The following is a 9,591-nucleotide window of genomic DNA, read 5'->3' on the forward strand; positions in this document are numbered from 1 at the left end:
ATAGTTAATTTTAGTCATTCATGATGAAAGATATTATAGTTTATTTTGAAATATGACTATATGAGTAGTACATATCAATATGGCATTTATGATTTTATTCATTGTTTTCCCACTTAAGTTGTACGCAAAGTCTCGTTGTTGTCTTAATTGTTTAAGGGTCCTCCTAGTTAGATAGACAGAGCACACAATAGTTGAAGGGTCCTCCTCGTTAGATAGACTCGTTAGATAGACATAGTGCACTATGGTGGGTTCATAAATTATAAGGTCCATCGTTTTTTTCTTGCATAATATGCATGGCTTCGATGAAGAACAAGCGATTCATACTTCATAATATGAAAGTGGCCCCATTACTTTCACAAGTATTATTTTAATTATCGTTAGTTTTCCTTCATTTACATTAAGATTTCATTTTATTTAATTTATTAGATATAAATGCTAAAAACCGAATACTATTTTTAATAAACTTTGCTATTGAACCAAAATGCTTTTAGGCCAATGGTATCACGTATTGTACTCCTTTCTTGAAGTTGATGGTTCAAGTCCCATCTGAAACATATGTGACATTAAAAGCAGTTTGAGAGTAGATTAAAAGTAGTTTGAGAGTAGATTACATTTGTTGTTCCAAAAAAATAAAAATAAACTACTATCTCTTTTGTTCACCGTGGATGTAGCTGATCATTTTGATCGTGTGAACAACAAAAATATTGTGTGTGTGTGTGTTTTTATTCATTTGTATTATTACTTTCTGTGAAATTATTGAATCATTTGTTGAATTGGTTAAACCTTAATCGAAAAGCAGGGCCGACCCTTGCCAAGTTCAAAAGGTGCTAAAGAACAGGGCCCAAAAAATCGAAGGGCCTATAATTTTTATAGCTTTTATGTTAACTTAGGTTCGGTCGGCCCAAAACAAATAAACATTAGGTTAATTTATCACCTCCTGCCCACAATTTTGTAGCTGCAAGAAGGAGCGGGAAAAAAGAGAAAATTTCGGGAAAAGAAATACGTTTTGATTTCTGCAAAGCTATGAAGAATCTTCTTTTTTCTTATTTGCTTACACATGTGGCAGGAATAAAAAGTGCAACTGTGTTGTTTGCTTAAATCTGCTATGCACAATCTTCTTCTTTCATCTTCTTCACAAAATTCTGAATTTTGAAACAAAGTTTCAGAATACAAACGATCCTACAATCTTTCTCAAAAATCAGAAAACTCGTTCTTCATCTCTCTCTACTCGAAAATCAGATTTCGTGTTGTGGACTTATGGTTTCGAAATCAGAAAAAGAAGGACAAAAGATATGGATTAAGGTATTTCTAATTACTTGACTTGTGGACTTTCGTTTCATGTTCTTCACTCCTCTCTTCATGCGTTCTTTCTTTTTCTTCTACTTGATTTTTTTATTTCTAATTTCTGAAAGAACAAGAATTGAGTTTTGAAAATCAGAGGAACACGAACATTGAGCACATCAGTTTTAAAAATTAGAGGGAAATGCATTCAGGAAGTCGAATTTTCTGTTTTGAAGGTACAAGCAAATCGAGCTCTATTTTTTGTCGTTTCTAGTAAGTTTCTGATAAGTTTTGAATGAGCACAACAGTTTCTGTTTCGTTTCTGATTAAGTTTTAAGATGTAAATTAGTTTCTGTTTCGTTTTTGTCTTTCTGTTCAAGTTTTGATTTGATATCAAGTTTGTTTTTTTTATATAGTTTTCATACTCTTTCTTGCTGATTTAAAGTGACGAAAATCATAATGTACAATTTATTCGTTTCCCATCTATTTTTGATGTGTTTCTGATTTGCTATCCGATAAATTTCTAATTTGCTATCTAATAAGTTTTTGTTGTTTTCTTTACGGATTTCATACCCTTTGTTGCTTGAGTTTCGACATATAGAACCAAAATTCCAAAAAGAAATATTAGGAGAAGGCTCTTTTCAAATAGAAACCATTTTTTTTAATGTAATTTTAATTTTATGTATATGCGATGGAAATTAAAAGTTTATAATTTTTTGTTTAAATTTTTGGATCTTTTAAATTTGAAGGCTTATTTTTTGTTAAATCGTACGAGGCCTCCAAAATCTTGGGACCGACCCTGTCGAAAAGAGCTAACTGATATATCAAAATGAGAGAGATATTAAATATATTTAATTAAAAAATCTATTAAAATTTGGATTTCTATTTTCGTAAAAAATTGAAGATGTTTTGTCAAAAATTGATTCTCAAGTTTCATGATGAATATTACTATTTATCGAGAACTAAAAGTGTTTTATTTTGCCATCAAGACTAAATTAATATAAAAATCACATTCAAATAAATAAGTATGTGAGACTACTTTATAAACTTCTAAAATATTTATAGATAATGGAAAGAGGTTTATAAATAAATAAGTATGTGAGACTAGTTTAAAATTCTAAAAGATTTATAGATAATGAAAAGAGGTTTATAGGATTTTGCAAGCTGTGTTACGGCGGTAACAATAGATTTAATAAGATGAACTCTTTTAGTAATAATAGAGGAAGTCAAGGACCAAAACCATGCGTATAAACTTAGGAGGACTTATGCTACCAAAACACAAAAGTCTGGTACAAAAACCATGTCAAACAAAATGCTTAAAAAGAAGCACCAAAATGTAAAAAAAAAAGATTTATTTCAAAACACATGCAAACTCGAAGCACACATAAAAAAATTATATCGAAATATAGACAAAATTAAAGTTATACTGACATGTACATAAAAAAACAAAGATTTTTTTTTAAATTAATGGGCAAAACTTCTAAATTTACATCGACACGTTGATCACTTTGAATTTATACCGAGACTTATATTAAAACAAACAAATAATAAATTAGTATTTCTTATAACTTAATGTGTTCTTCAAAATTCAAAGGCGAAGGATCAAAGTAATATTTTACAAAGTCGATAGGTGGTAACTATAGGAAAATCATATTATGTATACTATGGGGTAAAAATGAAAGTTTAAAAAATGAATAGCTGAAAGTGAAATATTATAAAGTTTATAGTTGACGGGTGAAAACCACCTTTTAAAAATAAATGATAAAAAAATAGTGAAGATGAAAATGACATTTTAAAATCTTAAAGGAAAAGGTGGAAATTGTCATTTTCTAAAGTAAAACTGTGAAAAATATATATTGACACAAAGTAAAATGCAGAACCAAAGCCCAATGGATAACTCCATTGACTTTGGTTTCTAGAGTTAAATTTTCTATCGAATCTGAGTAGTCTGAAGTCTGCTCCGAACCTGTTGGATCCTCTCCGTAGTCTTGAGTACTATTTCGGTTCTCCCCATGATTCTCTGCCCCACTTCTCCCCAGCATATCGGGGTCCTGCACTTCCTCCCATACAACATCTCGAAAGGAGGACAGTCGATAGTTGTATGATAGTTAGTGTTATAGGAGAACTCCGCCAACAGGAGGTAAGTATCCTAACTACCTCCAAAGTCTAAAACACGCGCCCGCATCATATCTTCCAAAGTCTGGATGGTCTGCTCACTCTGACCATCCGTCTGCGGGTGGAAGACGGTTCTAGAATGCAGTCGAGTACCTAACTCGTCATGAAACTTCTTCTAAAACTTGGAAGTGAACCGCACGTCCCTGTCTGAAATCACTGAAACTGGCACCCCGTGCCGCGACACTACCTCCCGAATGTAGATGTCGGCCAACTTTTCGGACGAAATACTCTCCTGAATCGGAATAAAAAGGGCGCTCTTGGTCAATCGATCAACGATGACCCAAATCAAGTCCACCCCTCGCGCGGTCCTGGGAAGTTTCGTAATGAAGTCCATAATAATATCCTCCCACTTCCACAGTGGGATATACAATGACTAGACCTTGTCGTGAGGTCTCTGGTGCTCAGCCTTGAACTTCCTGCAGGTCAGGCACCTCTCCACAAACCAAGCTATGTCCCTCTTCATACAGGGCCACTAATAATCGAGACGAAGATCCCTATACATCTTCGTCGCCCCGGGATGAATGTAGAACCTAGATTTGTGCGCCTCTGCCATCAGTACCTGGCGCTCACCCCCATGATACGGGACCCACACCCTACGGTGAAGAGTCAACATTCCCCGACTATCATAGTCGAAGGAGGAAACCTGACCCACAATTCTCTCACTCTTCTGATGTTCCTCCTTCACGGGTTCTTGATGGGCTTCCTGAATTTGCTCCAGCAATGGAGTCACAACTGTCATCCTCAGACAGATGTCCCTGATCGGCGCTACCTTGCGGCTAAGCACATCGGCCACAACATTGGCCTTCCCCGGGTGGTAGAGGATCTCGCAATCATAATCCTGTACCACATCAAGCTACCGACGCTGCCTCATATTCAGAATTGGCTGGTCCATGAGATACCTCAGGCTCTTGTGGTCCGTGTAAATGGTACAACGAACCCCATAGAGGTAATGGCGCCAAATCTTGAGGGTGAAAGCAACAGCCCCCAACTCCAAATCATGTGTCGGGTAATTCACCTCGTGATGCTTCAGCTGCCTCGAAGTGTAAGCTATAACATGCCCTTCTTGCATCAATTTCACGCCCAAACCTGAGATGGATGCATCGCAGTATACCACAAAGTCCTCCATGCCCTCTGGCAGGGCTAAGATTGGTGCCTCACACAATCTTTGTCTCAATGTCTCAAATGTGGCCTGCTGCTCAGGCCCCTAACAAAAGACCACGACTTTCCTTGTCAACCGGGTCAGGGGCACGACTACCTTGGAGAAGTCCTGAATGAACCTACGATAGTAGCCTGTTGGTCCTAGGAAGCTCCAAATCTCAGATGGAGACCTCAGAACCTCCCACCTCATCACGACCTCCACCTTGGTCGGATCAACCGAAATCCCGCTCTGGTTGACAAGGTGTCCAAGAAACTGCACCTCGCGCAACCAGAACTCGCACTTGGAGAACTTAGCATACAAGCTTTCCTTCCTCAAAGTACCCCAAAACCTCTCGCAAGTGCTCCTCATGCAGCTCTCGAGTCTTGGAATAAACCAAAATGTCATCGATGAAAACTATCACAGACCGATCCAACATCGGTCTGCACACGTGGTTCATGAGATCCATGAACGCGGCAAGAGCATTGGTGAGCCCGAAAGGCATCACCACGAACTCATAGTGGCCATAACACGTCTGGAACGTAGTCTTTTGCACATCCTCCTCTCTGACCCTCATCTGACGATATCCTGAATGCAGGTCAATCTTGGAGAACCAAGATGCTCCCTATAGCTGGTCAAAGAGGTCATCAATCCTCGGGAGTGGGTAACGGTTCTTCACCATTACCTTATTCAACTCCCGATAGTCTATATACATTCGATGCAACCCGTCCTACTTCTTCACAAACAGTATCGGGGCTCCCCAGGGTGAACTGCTCGGTCTGATGAATCCCTTGTCTAATAGCTCCTGCAGCTGCATAGACAACTCCTGCATCTCAGAATGAGCCAACCGATACAGTGCCTTGGCTATCGGAGCCACACCAGGGACTAGATCGATCCTGAACTCTACCTACGTCTCCGTAGGTATCCTAAGCAACTCCTCAGGGAATACATCCGCAAACTCTTGTACCACGGGCACATCGCCCACCGTCACCTTACCCGCTTCCCGGGTATCCATAACATATGCGACAAATCCTACGCAACCCTGCTGAAGGTAGCGCTTAGCTCTCGCTGCTGAACATAGAGCTGGTCCTCACTTTGGCCTCTCACCCTGAACCACCAACTCTCTCCCACTTGGGGTCCTGATCTGCACCAACTGCTGCGCGCAGTCAATCACTGCCCTGTAGGGGCTTAGCTAATCCATACCAATAATAACATTGTTCCCCCACAATGGTATGGGAACCAGATCTACCAGGTAACGCTCCTCGAACATCCTCAAAACACAATCTCAGTAGACCTCTGATGCTCGCACTGACCGGTCGTCCACAATCTCGACCTCCAAAGGGCAATCTAGCATGCCCGAAGACTCAGGAAACTTCTTGCTAAGCGTAAGAGAGACAAACGATCGGGTAGCACCCGAATCAAACATTACCTGAACTGGGATACCGTTCACATGGAACGATCCTAAACAAAGCACATACATACCATATCAAAATCACCGCGTCATAACATAAAATCATATGAAAGAAATCGTACCCGTCACTACATCGGGTGAAGCAAGTGCTTCCTCGGCTGTCAACTAAAATGCTTGGCTCTGCACCACTGGAGCCTCTACCTTGGCCTTCTGGCCATCCGTCACCCGTATCGACGCTAGGGTCGGCGCTGCCGCTGTCCCTGCTGTCAATCTAGGGCAGTTGGCCTTTTTATGGCCCCTCTGATTACAATGAAAGCAAATCAGGTCTGATATCTGAACTGTGGGAGCAGGGGCAGTACAATCCCTGCCAAAATGTCCAATCTGGCTACACTTATAGCAGCCATAACCCAACCCAATGCGGCAAACTCCCTCATGTGACCGACCGCACTTTCCACAGTGGTCCCGCCCCTGCTGGCCCTTCGACCTCGCGTCGAATCCCTTTGGGTTTCTTCCCCTAAACCCCTGCAACCTGCGCAGTCTTTGACTTCCTCTTCCTGAGGTGCTCTAAATCAATCTCCCTCTCCCGCACCCTGGCAATCATGGACTCCAGGGTCGGGCAGGCCGAATAGCTGACATGCTCCCGAATGTCGGCTCTCAACATATCATGATAGCGGGTCTTCTGCATCTCCTCATCCGCCGCATACTGGGGTACCAACAAGGCCCTCTCCTGAAACTTGGCGGAGATCTCCGCCACGGTCTTCATAGTCTGTCTCATATCCAAAAACTCCCTGGCCAGCTGCTGAAGCTCCACAGCTGGCACAAACTTAGCCCTGAATCGGGTCACGAAATCTGACCAAGTCATAGCCTCGACGGCTGGGGCTCCCAACGAATCACCAACTAACTCCCACCAATCCCTGGCTCGATCCCTCAAACAACCTGCATCAAAATGGACCTTCGACCCTTCCGGGCAGAAGCTCGTCAATTGCACAGACTCAATGTCTGCGATCCATCTCCTGGCAGCAATGGGGTCCTTCACCCCATGAAAATCCGGCGCACCACTCCCTTGAAAGTCCTTGAAGGACAGTGTGCGCGTACTCGACTGGCTAGACGTCAGATCACTCCTGAATGCCCGGAGGCGATCCTCCATCAGCTCAACAATCCCCTTCTTGATCGAACCGAAAATGACCGGGTCGCATCAAGGATACCTCTCATGATCTCAGACGTGATGAACTCGCGTAGCCCATCATCAACTTGCCCGGATCCTGCACCCGAGCCTGATCCCGATCCTGACCCTAAACCTGATCCTCCTGCTCCATGTCGTGTGATCGCCATATTGAAATTAAGCACATAAATGTCAGGATCATTCATGTTCTCGAGAGGTCTCACACACTCTCCAAGTTTCCTGGTTCCATCTCGGCCCTCCTTGACTCGAGTACGGATCCTCTGCTTCCAGTAGTACGGGCCCATACTACCTTCCACATCTATCCGTACTTTCCTCAAGGGTTGCTTCCCTTTACTGATACCCTTTCCTACTAATCTCTTCCTAGGCCTTCCTAGGGCACCCTCGGACCTACTCTCCGCCATCGGCTGCACTAGGAGTCCCTGCTTCGCTTCCCTAACTAGCTTGCGGATACTGTTACATATCCGCTCACTAGTTAGTTAAAGTTAGCCAGGACCCCTTAAGAACAAAGCAAGCAGCATTCGTGCATCAAGTAACCACATCATGCATAACCTAATTAGGCTATCCTACCACTGTCTAAACAGTCTTAGCATACAGCTCATACAACAGGCATCCAAAGCATCCTCTAGATCCTTAGCCCTACTCTAGCATGCAGTTCTCAGAATCATATATCAGGCATACAAGGCATCCTTCTAGATCCCTAGCCTTAATCTAGGATGCAGTTCTCAGAATCATGAATCATACACATAACATAACAAGTGTGGGTATCTTGGGGAAAACTTACTTGAGCTTGGCCGGTCGCACACATCACACACCTTGTCTTTTCTCAAAATTCCTTAACTTTAAATTTTAGAAACTGTTTTCCTAGGAAAAAAATCTCTTAGTCCCTCGGTTTGAGTCCAGACACCCCCGAAGGTGTGTCCGGATCCCTCAAACCAGGGCTCTGATACCAACTTGTAACATCCCAAAATCAAGGCCAAAAATTTCATTTTTAATTAAGTGGTTTATAAAATAACTTATCAAGTCTGTTAGATGAATTTTATATGCATCTTCTTGCACAATTTCCTACGTATTTCATTATTAAAAGTTAATTAATTCCCGATTATTCTTATGTATTTCGTGTTTCATGATTATTTTGAAGAATGCACGTACTGCTCACGTTTGTTATGATTTTTCAAGACCATTTGGAGCACATGGATGATTGTGCAAGTTCGGGATGCGTTCGTAGACGCTTAGGAACTTAATTGGAGTCTAGACCAAGGAAGGATACCGGGAAATGATCAAGAACTTCTTGGAAGGAGGAACGGCGATCAAAAGAGCCAAAAGAAGCAACTTGCGATCGTATCTTCAATCCTTGCGATTGCAGGTTAGATTGCATGTTGCCTTCGAGGATTTGTCGAGCCAAAAAAATTCATCAGTAGACAAACAGAGATACTTGCGATCGCAGGTACAGTCCTTGCGATCGTAGTTTGGTCAATTTGCGTCGAAATAGCAACGTACTTCATTAAAAAAATCTCGTGACACGCTTTTGGGTGACACATGCGATCGCAGGTATACCCCTTGCGATCGTAGGTACGGTGTTTTGACAGCTAGACGTATAAATATAGCCTGATACTCTTCCAGTAACCATAATTGGCGATTCCTGGCGATTCAGAGGTTTCCAAGTGAAGAACGCAGATCTAACGGAGACGATTCGATTGTTATTCGTTTTTTAGTAAGATTTATCGTTTAGACTCTATTTCTACTGTTTGTAATCCGTTTTTAGCCATGTCCGGCTAAAAACTCGGATTTCAGTTTCGCAAGACATAACCTTTTCGTATGATTAATCATTAAGCACTATGTTTGACTATGATTACTGTTTAGTTTGATCAATTCTGTGTTAATTGAATGTCTGATATTGATTTCAGTTTCTGTTGGCCACTTAAATTGTTTGTAAATCATTCTAGTCATCCAATTGTTTAGATCCGTAATTGTCTAGACTAATTAGTAAAAAGTGAAAAGTATTAGATTAATTCTTAGATTAGGGTTAAGTTTGATATGAATATATCAAACAAGTTTTAACGCCTCCGAGCTTATGAGAGGTATTGAACTTTACTGGGAATTACACTGTGTCTAATGCAACTTTTCTTTGTTAATCAAGATCTTGTTTGGTTAATTCAGTAAAAAGTTAGGTTTAATTTAAAGAACTTATTTTGATTAAACGATTTTTGTAACAAAGATCATTAGAGCTTGTTAATGAACTTTAGTACCAGTTTAAACAAATGCATAGTCAATTATTGTGTTGAAGATTAATTATATGATTAGGGCGTCACCGCGAAATTGAAATTGCTTTCTCTCATTTGAATTTTCATCACTTTAAATTTAGTCATTTTCTTGTCATTTTCAATCTTTGTTAGTTTAATTTTCAAA

General features: G+C 41.0%; 1 long non-coding RNA gene across 1 annotated transcript; it reads left to right on the top strand.

Moving 5' to 3' along the window:
- The first annotated feature begins 977 nt into the window (after positions 1 to 977).
- On the top strand, positions 978 to 9,088 carry LOC122194494 (uncharacterized). The gene is made up of 2 exons (XR_006183169.1): positions 978 to 1,517; positions 8,324 to 9,088. It is a non-coding gene; the product is annotated as an uncharacterized LOC122194494 (long non-coding RNA).
- Positions 9,089 to 9,591: the final 503 nt, after the last annotated feature.

This window comes from Lactuca sativa, chromosome 5, assembly GCF_002870075.4.
Source record: "Lactuca sativa cultivar Salinas chromosome 5, Lsat_Salinas_v11, whole genome shotgun sequence".
Taxonomy (NCBI): Eukaryota; Viridiplantae; Streptophyta; class Magnoliopsida; order Asterales; family Asteraceae; genus Lactuca; species Lactuca sativa.